Consider the following 15,964-nt stretch of genomic DNA (forward strand, 5'->3'; position numbering starts at 1 on the left):
GGTGGCTTGCTTTGGCTTTGGGGCATTTCATGTAACGGGTTTGTATGGTCCTGGGATATGGGTATCCGATCCTTATGGACTAACTGGAAAAGTACAAGCTGTAAATCCAGCGTGGGGTGCAGAAGGTTTTGATCCTTTTGTTCCGGGGGGAATAGCTTCTCATCATATTGCTGCGGGTACATTGGGTATATTAGCGGGCTTATTCCATCTTAGTGTCCGTCCGCCTCAACGTCTATATAAAGGATTACGTATGGGCAATATTGAAACTGTACTTTCCAGTAGTATCGCTGCTGTTTTTTTTGCAGCTTTCGTAGTTGCTGGAACTATGTGGTATGGGTCAGCAACGACCCCAATCGAATTATTTGGGCCTACTCGTTATCAGTGGGATCAGGGATACTTTCAGCAAGAAATATATCGAAGAGTTAGCAATGGTTTAGCCGAAAATCTTAGTTTATCAGAAGCTTGGTCTAAAATTCCCGAAAAATTAGCCTTTTATGATTATATTGGTAATAATCCGGCAAAAGGGGGATTATTCAGAGCAGGCTCAATGGACAATGGGGATGGAATAGCTGTTGGATGGTTAGGACATCCCGTCTTTAGAGATAAAGAAGGACGTGAGCTTTTTGTACGCCGTATGCCTACTTTTTTTGAAACATTTCCGGTTGTTTTGGTAGATGAGGAGGGAATTGTTAGAGCAGACGTTCCTTTTAGAAGAGCAGAATCCAAATATAGTGTTGAACAAGTAGGTGTAACGGTGGAGTTCTATGGTGGCGAACTTAATGGAGTAAGTTATTCTGATCCTGCTACTGTAAAAAAATATGCGAGGCGTTCTCAATTAGGGGAAATTTTTGAATTAGACCGGGCTACTTTGAAATCTGATGGTGTTTTTCGCAGCAGTCCAAGGGGTTGGTTCACTTTTGGTCATGCTACCTTTGCTTTGCTCTTCTTTTTCGGACACATTTGGCATGGCGCTAGAACATTGTTCCGAGATGTTTTTGCTGGTATTGATCCAGATTTGGATGCTCAAGTGGAATTTGGAACATTCCAAAAAGTGGGAGATCCAACTACAAGGAAACAGGCAGTCTGATACACATTGTTATAGTATCTTTCACCTCTCTTTTTGATTTGACATGGGAAACATCTCCCATCCTTTCTTTGACTCTTTTTCTTTCTTTATATGGGAAATTCTCCCAAATGACAAATGAATAGGTGTGGAAGTTATAATTGTAAATAAACCAGGATCGAATCTATGGAAGCATTGGTTTATACGTTCCTTTTAGTTTCGACTTTAGGGATAATTTTTTTCGCTATCTTCTTCCGAGAACCACCTAAGGTTCCACCAACTCCAACTAAAAGAATAAAATAATTTCATTTAAGTAAGAAGTCCCCCTATCTGGGAGACTTCTTACTTAAATTAGTCTCCGTGTTCTTCGAATGGATCTCTTAATTGTTGAGAGGGTTGCCCAAACGCGGTATATAAGGCATACCCAGTAAAGCTTACAAGTAAACCAGATATGGAGATGGCGACTAAAGTTGCTGTTTCCATTTTTATAGAATTTCAAGATTACAATGGATCTACGAAAAGATCGTGTATTTACAACTACAACGGAATAGTATACAAAGTCAACACCAATGATTAAATAGAATTTATGGCTACACAAACCGTTGAAGATAGTTCTAAACCTAGGCCAAAACGAACTGGTGCAGGTAGTTTACTGAAACCCTTGAATTCGGAATATGGGAAAGTCGCCCCGGGTTGGGGGACTACTCCTTTTATGGGGATCGCAATGGCTTTATTCGCTATATTCCTATCTATCATTTTAGAAATTTATAATTCTTCCGTTTTACTGGACGGAATTTTAACCAATTAGGTTTCTACTAACTAAAACTAGGAAGTCAGAGTTTTTCCATCCAAAAAAGCCTTTCTAGTTTAAGATCTACATTTCTAGATATTATGGTAGTTCGACCGCGGAATTTTTTTGTTTCGGTATCTCTGGAATATGAGTGTGTGACTTGTTAGAATTGATCCTATTGATAATACATAGAAAGGGCCTGTTATCTCTATCAAGATGATTCTAATTCGTCAGATATTATTTATTCTAGTATCTGGAACACGAAATAGATAGAGTGGATCAAAAAAAAATGGAACTATGATTCATACTCACTATTAAGACCTCGCAACCAGACTGAAAAATTCAAGTAGTTCTTAAATAAAAATAAAAAAGAAATTTTCTTCCTTCCAATTTTGTTTGCCCAAAAGACACTTTTTTTCTCTCGATTTTGTCGAGTCATTACACTGATTCAATAAATGATTATCAAGCGGTTCTTATTCGAAGAACCCTTGCCTTTTGTTTAGCTTGAGACTAAATCATCGTGGCTCTAGTATGAATCTAAGGTTTTAATTGAACTGATTCATAGGATCTCAACAAGATAATTTCTATATTACGCATAAAAAAAACAAATCCTTTATAGGGAAGAGAAAAGTCAAGAAGCCTCTAATGACCAACATAAGGGAAAGGAAGAAAGAAAGACGCGCCAACTTGAGATTTTTTGGCATTATCATCACAAAGAAGATATTCCGGATTTTTCTTATTTGATATCTTCAAGGCAAATCGACCCAAATTCAGTGGCTGATGAAGTTTTGAACCTTTTTTCTAATATTCGTTGAAAATTTTTGTGTTTCTGCTTGAGCCGTACGAGATGAAATTTTCATATACGGCTCTTAGAGGGGGACTCGGGTTAGTTACCTATCTCAATAAAGTATATGATTGGTTTGAGGAACGTCTTGAGATTCAGGCAATTGCAGATGATATAACTAGTAAATATGTTCCTCCCCATGTCAACATATTTTATTGTTTAGGGGGAATTACACTTACTTGTTTTCTAGTACAAGTCGCTACCGGTTTTGCTATGACTTTTTACTACCGACCAACCGTTACAGAGGCTTTTTCCTCGGTTCAATACATAATGACCGAGGCCAACTTTGGTTGGTTAATCCGATCAGTTCATCGATGGTCAGCAAGTATGATGGTTTTAATGATGATCCTGCATGTATTTCGTGTGTATCTCACAGGGGGATTTAAAAAACCCCGTGAATTAACTTGGGTCACAGGTGTGGTTTTGGCTGTTTTGACTGCATCATTTGGTGTAACTGGTTATTCTTTGCCTTGGGATCAAATTGGCTATTGGGCAGTCAAAATTGTGACAGGTGTACCTGACGCCATTCCGGTAATAGGATCGCCTTTAGTGGAGTTATTACGCGGAAGTGCTAGTGTGGGCCAATCCACTTTGACTCGTTTTTATAGTTTACATACCTTTGTACTGGCCTCTGCTTACTGCCGTATTTATGTTAATGCACTTTCCAATGATACGTAAGCAAGGTATTTCGGGTCCTTTATAGGGAAGGCATATCATAGAGAATTATAATTATCATATATCATATCGGGTAGGTTTTGGTATTTCATTGCTACAAGCATGGGTTATTGTAAAATAACACATGTCATTTGGATACTTCTCTTCAACTCCAAAGTATTTTTATACAATACAAATAGTTGAAGTTAATTTTACGAAAGAAAAAAGGCGGATTATGGAGTGTGTGACTTGAATTATTGATTTGGCCATGCAGATAAAGAATTGGATCTGCCACATTAGAATTCACAACCAAAGGTGTCTCCGCATCCAATCAACATGTAAGTCCCCTACCTAGGAAGGATAGGCTGGTTCACTTGAGGAGAATATCTTCTATGATCATACCGCAACCATGTCATCCATGAACAGGCTCCGTAAGATCCCATAGAGTAGAAATGGAATAAGTCATGTGACATGATCCAGTTCTCTATTTATTACACTTACCTTTTTATATAGTATGGAAATGCATTCATTTTCTTTGCATCGATTGTGATCCGCAATACTATCGAGTAAAAGAAGGGGATCTAAGGAAGAATGTAGGCTAAACTTTTTGATTTTTTATTAGTAACAAGTAAATATTTTGTTTGTAGGTAAGAAACTTGCGATATTGAGGGGATAAATACCAACTAATCAAGAGACATGAGACAATCCACAAAGCAATTGATCATGATCAAATTTGTAAGCCCACTTGGATATTGAGCATTTACCCCATAAGAATAGGATTATTTTCAATGAGTAGTTGTAGGTGCAACTTCGGAAAAGAGAATCTGATAAAGCTTTTCTTGCCTAGAGTCATTGAGTCATTATAAACCTTAATTCTATTAAGGATCTTCCGCGGTCTTATTTCTTTCACTCTTGCTCGAGCCGGATGATGATAAATTCTCATGTCCGGTTCCTTTGGGGGATGGATCCTAAAGAGTTCACCTATCCCAATAACAAAGAAACCAGACTTAAATGATCCTGTATTAAGAGCTAAATTAGCTAAAGGGATGGGACATAATTATTACGGGGAACCCGCATGGCCCAACGATCTTTTATATATTTTTCCAGTAGTAATTCTAGGTACTATTGCATGTAATGTAGGTTTAGCGGTTCTCGAGCCATCAATGATTGGTGAACCGGCAGATCCGTTTGCAACTCCTCTGGAAATATTACCCGAGTGGTACTTCTTTCCCGTGTTTCAAATACTCCGTACGGTACCCAATAAGTTATTGGGCGTTCTTTTAATGGTTTCTGTGCCAACAGGCTTATTGACAGTACCTTTTCTAGAGAATGTCAATAAATTCCAAAATCCATTTCGCCGCCCAGTAGCTACGACCGTTTTTTTAATCGGTACTGTAGTAGCTCTTTGGTTAGGTATTGGAGCAACATTACCCATTGATAAATCATTAACTTTAGGTCTTTTTTAGATATTTTTTGATTCATTCAACCGTGAAGTACCATAGGTATCTAGGAAATAGTTACTTCCAAGTGAATCTTCCCTAGATACCTAAAATCCATTTTATTATGATCCATTTCGCGAAAATATAGATTGTACCAAAGATGCTAAATTGTTTTCTTTTTATTCTAACTCGAAAAAGAAGAAGAAAAAAAATTGCAATGGATTTAAAACGAGAGTTTATTCTTAAGTAAATCAATTGGGAGATGCTTCTCTAGAGTGTCCCATATATGTTTTCTATCTTCCATACGAAAACTGTCAATTCTCAGAAGATCTTCTTCAGTCTTACTCAAAAGGTCCAATAGTGTATGTATATTGGCCCTTTTTAGACAATTATACGTTCTAGAAGTCAATTCTATTGATCAATAAAAATAGAATTCAATGGAATTCCTTTTTTGTTTTTCTTTAGATTAGTTAATCTTTTTTGAAAAGTAAAAAGGGGTGGAGTAAACCTGTTTTTATTTTCTTCGAAACTAGCGCCCTCTTCCTCCGCGTGTAGAAAAGGAAGAAATAAATCAATCAAATTACGAGAAGCCTCATAAAGTGCTTCCTTAGGGTTAAACTTCCATTAGTCCATATTTCTAGAAAAAGTATCTCGTGTTTTTCATTTCCATTCCCACAAGAAAAAATACTATAATTCACATTTCGAACAGGCATGGATACAGCATCTATAGGATAACTTCCATCTTGATAGTTCTTTCTGAGTTCTGTCTGATATCCACGATCTCTCTTGATCTGTAAATCAATACAGAATCAATGGGCTCTGTCAAGTTAGCTATAGGTTGTGCCGTATCAACGATTTCTACGGAAGGCGGTAAGATGATATCTTGAGCAGTTATGTATCTAGGACCTTTGACGCAAATGGATGCGTCTCTAACTCCATAGAGATTACTTCTCAATACAATTTCTTTCAAATTTAGTAAAATTTCTTGTACGGATTCTTCAATACCTGCTATTGTAGAATACTCGTGCGGCACGCTCCCAAATTTTGCACGTGTGATACATGTTCCTTCTATTTCTCCAAGTAAAGCTCTTCGCAAGGCAATACCGACGGTGTCCGCTTGACCTTTTTCTAAGCGGGGACAGAATGAAACGACCATAATAAAGGCGCTTACTATCTACTCTTGATTCAACACACTTCCACTGTAGTGTTTGAGTGGATCCTGCTACCTCCTCTCGAACCATAATAGACTAGTATTATTATTTTATCATTGAATCGTTTATTTCTCTTGAAATGAAAGTTGAAAGCGGGTTAATTCTTTTACAGACGTCTTTTTTTAGGCGGTCGACATCCATTATGCGGCATAGGTGTTACATCGCGTATACAACTTAATCGCACACCACTTTTAGCAATGGCTCGTAATGCGGCATCTCTTCCACTACCAGCGCCCTTTACCATAACTTCTGCTCGTTGCAAACCTACTGTACGAATAGCATCTACTGCTGTTCTTTGACCAGCATAGGGTGATGCTTTTCTTGAGCTTTTGAATCCACAAGTACCGGCCGAGGACCAAAAAACCACCCGACCTTGTGGGTCTGTAACAGTTATAATGGTATTGTTGAAACTAGCTTGAACAATGAATAACCCTTTTGTTATTCTACGTGCACTCTTCCGTAAACTAAAACGTGCATTCCTACGTAAACCAATACGCACTTTCTTACGTGAACCAATTTTTGGTATAGCTTTTGCCATATTTTATTATCTCATAAATATGAGTTAGAAATAAAAAAAAGAAAAAAAAGATACAAAGATATCCGTTTCAGGGTAAAATAAACCCTTTACTTTAATTATTTTAAATGAAATTATTTTATTTGGAATTGGAACATTTCCGCGGGTACTTTTTTTTTACTTTTTAGAAAGTAAAGTTCTTTTTCGAAAGATTACCCCTGTCTTTGTTTATGCTTCGGATTAGAGCAAATGACTCTAATTCGTCCACGCCTACGAATCAGTCGACATTTTGTACAATATTTACGAACGGAAGCTCTTATTTTCATATTTCCGTATCCTTTTTTAAACTATGAATCTAATCTTTTGGAAAAAATAAGTCTCTTCGCTTGAATTTTAGAACTTAGAATTTATTAAAAAAGAAAAACCTAATCCTTTGAATCTTTGGTATCCTTCAAATCTTCGCTATCCTTCAAATCTTCGCTATCCTTCGAGTCTTCGATACGCTTCGAATCCTTATGGGGAAGTCTATAAATTATACGTCCCTTGCTTGAATCATAACGACTTACTTCAATTTTGACCCTATCCCCCATCAGTATTCGTATAGAACTAGACCGTATCTTTCCTGAAATATAGCCTAGGATGATGGTGTCATTCTCTAGCCGAACGCGGAACATTCCATTGGGTAGGGCTTCCGTAACTAAACCTTCGAAAGTTACTTTTGCTTCTCTCGGGTTTTTTTTTTCTCTCCTATTTTTTTTTTCTGTCATATTTTTTTCTCCTATTTTTCTATTTTTATTTTAAAAATAGGAAGGGCGAGATAGAATTCAAGCACTATAGGCGGGGCGATTACCATATATAACATAAGACTTCTCCCCCAATTCTGTTTAGTCGAGCTTCTCGATCTGTCATTATTCCTCGAGAAGTAGAAAGAATAGCAATTCCCATTCCACCCAAAACGTTTAGGAATTCCTTGATAGTTGGTATAAATTCGTAAGCCGGGTCGGCTGATACGCTTTAAAAAGGTTCTTGTTCTATATATTCCTTTTCTAGTCTTTCTCTTTTGATGTCGCAAAGTTGAAACCAAGAAATATCTGTTACGTTCCTGATGTTTCCGAACACCTTTCAATAAAACCCTCTCGTAGAAGTATTTTAACAATGTTTTCGGTAATATTTGTAGATACTACTCGAACTGTTCCTTTTTTATTCATGTCCGCATTTCTTATAGAGGTTAGTAAATCAGCAATAGTGTCCTTGCCCATAAGACTCTAATTCTAGGTTCCTCCTAATTTTTCTATAATCAACATGTTTTCTTTTTTTTTTTCATTTTGGATTTTAAAACATATACGTAAAACACAATCTACTAAATTAATTCTTTGGTCTCAATTTCGCCTACTAGTATTTATAATACTTCAGGAGCTAATGAAACTATTTTGGTAAAATTCAATTCTCTCAATTCCTCGGCAATCGCGCCAAAAACTCGAGTTCCTTTTGGATTGCCTTTTTGATCAATTATAACCGCAGCATTGTCATCATAGCGGATTATTATACCGTCTTCGCATTTGAACTCTTTACATGTACGTACAATTACAGCTCGAATTACTTCGGATCTTTCTAGAGGCATTTGGGGGCAATGCGTCTTTGATTACAGCAACAATAACATCACCAATACGAGCATATCGCTGATTACCAGCAGCTCCTATGACTCGAATACACATCAATTTTCGAGCTCCACTATTATCTGCTACATTTAAAAGGGTCTGAGGTTGAATCATATTATTTTTTATTTTGATTTCAATTTGTTATTTCAATGCAAAAGGATGAAAGAAATATTGTCTTTCCAGAAAGAAAAACCGGGCATTTTTTTTTATCTTCCATACCCCTTTTAGGGTTCTATATCTCTAATCGAATAAATTGACTTCGTATGGGCATTTTACTGGCAGCTATGGAGATAGCTGCTCTAGCTACAGTTTCAGATACTCCCCCCATTTCATAAAGTATACGACCAGGTTTAACAACGGATACCCAATATTCGGGGGACCCCTTTCCCGAGCCCATACGTGTTTCCGTGGGTCTTAGTGTAACCGGTTTGTCGGGAAATATACGTACCCATATTTTTCCACCACGACGTGCATATCGTGTTATTGCTCTTCGTCCTGCTTCTATCTGTCTCGCCGTGATCCAAGCGGGTTCAAGTGCTTGAAGAGCATATCTACCAAAACAAATACGATTGCCTCGGCAGGATTTTCCTTTCATTCTTCCTCTATGTTGTTTGCGAAATCTGGTTCTTTTGGGGTTATAGTCGATGGTTCTCTTTCTTAGTTCCATCTCTACTGCAAAACTGGACATGAGAGTTTCTTCTCATCCAGCTCCTCGCGAATGGAATGAGAAAGCATGTAAATTTCTCTAATTCATAATATTCAAAAATATTACGGTACGGATAGATACACATTAATAGATAATAGAAAAAGTTCGGTTTTTTTTATATTGAATTTGTTAAAACAGAAAAATATAATATATAGTCAAAAAAGAAGATCTAGAATATATCCAGATGTGTGTGTATATTTATCTAAATTCTATATTTATAGATAATGTAATCCTTCTTAAAAAAATCCTTATTTTTACTCTTATTGAATCGCGGTAAAGTATTCTAATTCAATAAGAATTTCGCGGGCGAATATTTACTCTTTCCTGTCTTATTTGTTAATTTATAAACTTACCAAATAAGACAATTTTTTTGGTTTGTTCCGCCATCCCACCCAATGAAGTGTTAGGATTCTTTTCAATAAAATCCTATGGAATCATAGGTTCTGTCGTTCCCACTGCTTCTCCTTGAATGGTTAGGTCTGAATCCCGCAACGGAGCTTCCAAAAAATTTCTTTCCGAGTTAATTTTCTCAGTTTTATTAACCCGGGCGGCTCTTTATTATTGCTTTAAATTTGTAGTTCTTGTTTCAAGTTACAATTTTTAATTCTCTATTATTTTTATTATATTGATGCTTTATCACATTGCCTTTTATGATGTAATTCATAGACCATACATAGTGGAATCCTATATCTTATTTATTTCCTCTTCCTTCTTTCTATCATCCCTCCCTTTATCCACATCCCTTTAGTTTTGCTTCACAACCTAGAATCCCTTTTCTTTTTTAGAGAAAAAATTGCAGTTGCTACAACTATATGACACATCTACTCATTTATGATAGAGGTATTTATTCATATAGTGACTGTTTCTTAGTTAGGATCTCGACAATACGAAGCAATAGGTTGGTTATTAGTTAATTTTCTATAATTACTAAGTTTTTTCTTAAAAAAAAGAAAAAAATAACGAGTCACACACTAAGCATAGCAATTATATTAAATGATTTATCAATTTTCATTAAATCTTATAGAAAGAGGTATAATTTCTTCTTTTGCAGGGATTTCAGGAAAAAAGTCTCTTGTCATTTTTTATTCTATCAATGGACAGAATCCGAAGACAAGATTACTTATTCTTCGTCTACGAATATCCAAATTTTTACACCTAATACTCCATAGATAGTCCGAATTGGATAGCAGCAATAATCAATTTTAGCGCGAATTGTTTGGAGGGGAAGTCTACCCTTTTTAATAGATTCGGCGCGTGCAATTTCTTTTCCTCCGAGACGACCCGCAATTTTTACTTTTACTCCCCTTATATCTGCTTTTTTAGTTAATTCAATGGCTTTTTTCATTGCCTTCGGAATGAAACTCTATTTTTTAATTGGAAAGCTATATATTCTGCAAGAATGTTAGGCTGTCTATAAGGTTCTTTCACTTTTTCGATAGAAATATTAAATCTCTGGTTTACAGAGTTAATTTCCTTTTGTAGATCTTTCTCTAATTCTTCGATTGCTCCTTTTTTCTTTAATAAATTTGGGAATCCAATATGGATTATGACGTGGATCGTATCGATTTCTTTTTGGATTTCTATATGTGTAATTACTTCGGAACTTGAACCTGAGTCCATTTTTCTATTATGTGTAATTACTTCGGAACTTGAGTCTGATTCTATTTTTCTATTCGAGCCCCTTTTTCCTATTCTTTTGTATATAGTTCTTGATACAATCCCTTATTTTTTTATCTTCCTGTAGACCTTCAGAATAATTTTTTGGTTGTGCGAACCAAAAGGAATGGTGTTTTTGGGTTGTACCAAGTCTGAAACCGAGTGGATTTATTTTTTGTCCCATATTTTTCTATTCTATATTTTTTTTTACTGGGAATCGAAATCTTAGATGGATCTAAAGGTTATTTAGATTTCTTTACTATATTTAGTACAATTGTTATATGACACATGCTTTTTTTTATGGGGAAACTACGTCCTCGAGCTCGAGGTCTGAATTTCTTCATAATAGTACTCCTACTGACTTCGGCTTTAGTAATAAATAAATTCGCTTTGTCGAAATCCCTATAATGAGTAGCATTTGCGGCTGCCGAATAAACCAACTTTAAGATGGGATAAGATGCTCGATAGGGCATGAGGTTCAGTATCATAACAGTTTCCTCGTAGTAACGCCAGCGAATCTCGTCAAGAACTCTTTGTGCTTTGAAAACAGACATAGGGATACGTTTTTGTGCTTTGAAAACTCTCTCGAACTTAAGTAGACGATCGGTTGGAACTTTCCTTGCGAGTTTCCTTAGCCCACTTTTCTTCTTCTTTATCCTAGGGATATACTTTACTAGTTTGAAACTTGTCATAAATAAGGTTATTCCCCGCCTACCTTTACTTTATTTTGAATCTTTTTTTTCTTCTTAATCTTTCTATTCAGAATTCAGTTAACGACGAGATTTAGTATCCTTTCTTGCATTTTCATAACTCGTGAAATGCCGAGTAGGCACGAATTCCCCCCAATTTGCGACCTACCATAGGATTTGTTATGTAAATAGGTATATGTTCCTTTCCATTATGAATCGCGATTGTATGGCCAACCATTGTGGGTAGAATGCTAGATGCCCGGGACCACGTTACTATTGTTTCTTTCTCCTCCTTCATATTGACCTTTTCTATCTTTGCCAATAAATGATGAGCTACAAAAGGATTCGTTTTTTTTCGTGTCACAGCTGATTACTCCTTTTTTCCTTTTTAAAGAGTGGCATTCTATGTCCAATATCTCGATCGAAGTACGGAGGTCAGAATAAATAGAATAATGATCAATGGAAAAAAGCAAAAAATCCTTTAGCTGGATAAGGGGCGGATGTAGCCAAGTGGATCAAGGCAGTGGATTGTGAATCCACCATGCGCGGGTTCAATTCCCGTCGTTCGCCCATCGCATTATTGCAAATTCCAAAAATGCAATTTTCCATATTCCTAGTTACGTATTTACTTACGGCGACGAAGAATAAAACTATCGCTATATTTTTTCCTTTTCCTAGTTCTTCTTCCAAGCGCAGGATAACCCCAAGGGGTTGTGGGTTTTTTTCTACCAATGGGAGCTTTCCCTTCACCGCCCCCATGGGGGTGGTCCACAGGGTTCATAACTACCCCTCTTACTACGGGGCGTTTACCTAGCCAACACTTAGATCCGGCTCTACCCAAACTTTTTTGGTTCACCCCAACATTACCCACTTGTCCGACTGTTGCTAAGCAGTTTTGGGATACTAAACGGACCTCCCCAGATGGTAATCTTAAAGTGGCCGATTTACCCTCTTTTGCAATGAGTTTCGCTACAGCACCTGCTGCTCTAGCTAATTGCCCACCCCTTCCACGTGTGATTTCTATGTTATGCATGGCCGTGCCTAAGGGCATATCGGTTGAAGTAGATTCTTCTTTTCTCTCAAAAAACCCCTTCCCAAACTGTACAAGCTTCTTCCAAAGCATACGGCTTTCTAGATGTATATGACGATCTCTAGACAGATGGATCTTATATGAATCATATGATGAAGTACCACATGAGTGGATATATAGGAAAGGAATCCAAATCTGCCGAATCGCTCATGTTATGATCTTCTACATCCTAGGTCTCTGCGTTCCGTCATCTGGCTTATGTTCTTCATGTAGCATTCAGATCGAATGACTCTATGAAATTACGTCGATACTTCCACATATTATGGGTAACGTAGGAGACATCCCTATTTTCCCCCGGGGGTCTTAATTACCACTGCTTAGCTTTCAATTTGCCTCTGACCATCAAATTAAATGTGAATAACCCGTCCTCCTCTCTTTGAAACAAGGGGCGCTTCCGGTTCTGTGCGTGCTTCAAACAATTTTGTCTTCTCCATATTACCATATCTCTAGAGCCAATAATTTTCTATGAGGAACTACTGAACTCAATCACTTGCTGCCGTTACTCAACAGTTTTCTGTTGAGGTCTATCCCGTAGAGGTAGTCAAATTGGATCAGTGATCGATTTCTAGGTTTCGTCGTAAACCTAATTGGTTACTTCCAATTACGTAAATCAATAGTTCAAACCGCACTCAAAGGTAGGGCATTTCCCATTGATATAGGAACTTTTGTACCAGAAACAATAGTATCTCCAATTATAGCCCCTCTGGGATGTAAAATATATCTCTTCTCACCATCCCCATAGTGTATGAGACAAATGTATGCATTTCGATTAGGGTCGTATTCTATGGTTACGATTCTACCAGATATGTCTTTTTGATTCCGTCGAAAATCTATTTTACGGTATAGGCGCTTATGACCTCCCCCTCTATGCCTTGCGGTAATGATTCCTCTGGAATTACGACCTTTACCACAACGGTGCCGTCCATGGATCAAATTATTTCGTGGATTGGATTTCACTTGCCTGTCTACGGTTCCCTTGCGTGTGCTCGGGATAGGTGTTTTGTATAAATGTTTCGCCGTATTATTAAGTATTCTCCTTTAGTTTTTTTCTCTATCTAGAAGTGGAATAGAATAACCCGGTTGAAGGGTAATGATCATACGTCTGTAATGCATTGTATGGCCCAGAATAGGTCCTATTCTTCTACCTTTTCCAGGTAGTCGATGGCTATTCACAGCTACCACCTTAACACCAAAGAAGAGTTCGACCCAATGCTTTATTTCTGTCTTAGTGAATCCCGATTCGACATTAAAAGTATATTGATTCTTTCCCAATAAACGAAGACTTTTTTCTGTAAATACTGCGTATTTGATTCCATCCATAAATCGACTTTCCCTCCTATGCTCTGAGTTCCAGTATCGATAAGAATTCGAGTTCTTATTGTTCTTATGTTATGGTATGAATATACCATACCAATTCGTTATGTATGGATGATGGATGAGATTCCATGGATAGAGAGCCAGTTCCAATAGACTTATGGAATGTTCCCGTTCGTGTGCATCCAGCAGGAATTGAACCCGCAAATTTACCAATTATGAGTTGGGCGCTTTAACCATTCAGCCATGGATGCTTAACAGGGATCATCGTACATCGTAAATAACCAATTTTCATATAGAAAGACATATCATAGAAAAATGAAATCGAAAATATTCCGAGATGGCAAATATTCGGAGATGACTATGAAAACACCTCTCTGGATCCTCGAATTGAAAGAGAGATTGAGAGGGATCAAGAATCCTAATTCTCGCTATTTGGAATGGATCCAATTCTATTGAGTCTGACTCATAGTGATCATTTCTCTTTAGCAAAGAATGACCTTGGTTATCAAAGGATTGAACAACCGGGATCCATTTACTTATGATACCTAGTTGGCATTGATAACAAGGATCTAATGAATTATGAGTTTAATAGATCCTCTTTAGCAGAAAGACGTATATTCCTTGCTCATTATCAGACAATCACTTATTCCCAAACCTCGTGTGGGACTAATCGTTTTCATTTACCATCTCATGGAAAACCCTTTTCGTTCCGCTTAGCCCTATCGGGTATTTTAGTGATAGGTTCTGTAGGAACTGGACGATCCTATTTGGTCAAATACCTAACGAAAAATTACGATTTTCCTTTCATTAAGGTACGAGGGCTTCTTATTCCACAAGAACGAAAGCACCTTTTCATTCTTTCATATACTAGGGGTTTTTACTTGGAAAAGACAATGTTCCATACTAAAGGATTCGGGTCCATAACCACGAGTTCCAGTGCACTAGATCTTGTAGCACTTAGCAACGAAGCCCTATCCATTAGTATTCCACATAAGAAATCCATTCTAGAAAAAAATACAATTAGATTAGCTCTTCATAGACAAACTTGGGGTTTGCGAGCCAAGGTAAGATCGGCTCGGGATCATGGGACCCTTTTCTATCAGATAGGAGGGGCTCTTGTACAAAATAGACTTACTAAGTAATAACCCCATAGAATCTATCTATATAAAGATAAAGAGGCAATCGTGTCAGGAAGCGGGTTTTTCTTTGGCCAAAAGGTACTTCGAACTTGGAACGAGCATGAAGAGATTAACGAGACTTCTTTCTCTTTTGAGTTTTTCTGGCGGACCTGCCGCGCAAGATCTTTGGTCTTCCCCTGGAACCGATGAAAAAAAGTGGATCGCTTCTTATGTACTCGCTCAGAATGATTCTTCTCTATCTATAGTTCATGGCCTATTAGAAGTAGAAGGTGCTCTGGTGCAATCCTTACCGACAGAAAAAGATTGCAGTCAGGTTGATAATAGTCGAGTGACATTACTTCGTCGGTCCGAACTAAGGAATCTGTTAGAAATGTTTTGAAATGGATATTGTTCTCTCTTTGATCAGGGATTGCTATATGAAAAGAAGTGGAGTTTGAAAAAGGGAACGGAATGCTCAAACCGGAACTGCTAGAGGAACGAATTTTCAATAGCATAACTTGGGCTCCTAGAATATGGCGCCCTTGGGACAATCTATTTGATTGCAGGGTTTTGTTCCGAAGCAAAGATATCCGCGGAGGCCGGTTCGTTCGTCCTATTCTGATATTCAGGACCAAGAGGTACTGGATTCTCTTTCGGATAGGCCCTGAAAGGAGAAGAAAGGCTGAAATGCCAACGGACCTCTGTCTATTCTCTAATTCACCCGATCCGATAGTACCCGTTTTTGGAACGTCCAGTGCCAAAGTCACTGAATGGGTAAGTCACCAATCCAATCCCTTTGACAAATCGGATGTCATATTAGATATCATATTCTATATATATAGAAATATCATAGATAGAATAGACATATAGAATTTTTGGTCGGCAAATTCGAAGGAATCATTGAGTGAAAAAGGAGCAAAGAATGACAAAAGACGAGACTCTACTAGTCTTCACTCTTGTGGTTTCCTCTTCCTCGGTTTCTGTTTTCTTATTCGGGATCTTGCTTTTCATGGTTCTCATCTCTGCAACTCGCGATTTTCGCGAGAGAACCAAATCCAAGTTGGTGAAGATCATGATTTGGGCTGGCACGGGGATCGTTTGATCGATTTCCTTGATTTGATCGCTACTTAATGGGCGTGCGCTCAAAGGATACAAACAGGGATTCGCAAACAAAAAGGGGAATTCGTAGTCACTTTTTCCTGTCGCGTAAAAAAA

Source organism: Aegilops tauschii, unplaced genomic scaffold, assembly GCF_002575655.3.
Source record: "Aegilops tauschii subsp. strangulata cultivar AL8/78 unplaced genomic scaffold, Aet v6.0 ptg000890l_obj, whole genome shotgun sequence".
NCBI lineage: Eukaryota > Viridiplantae > Streptophyta > Magnoliopsida > Poales > Poaceae > Aegilops > Aegilops tauschii.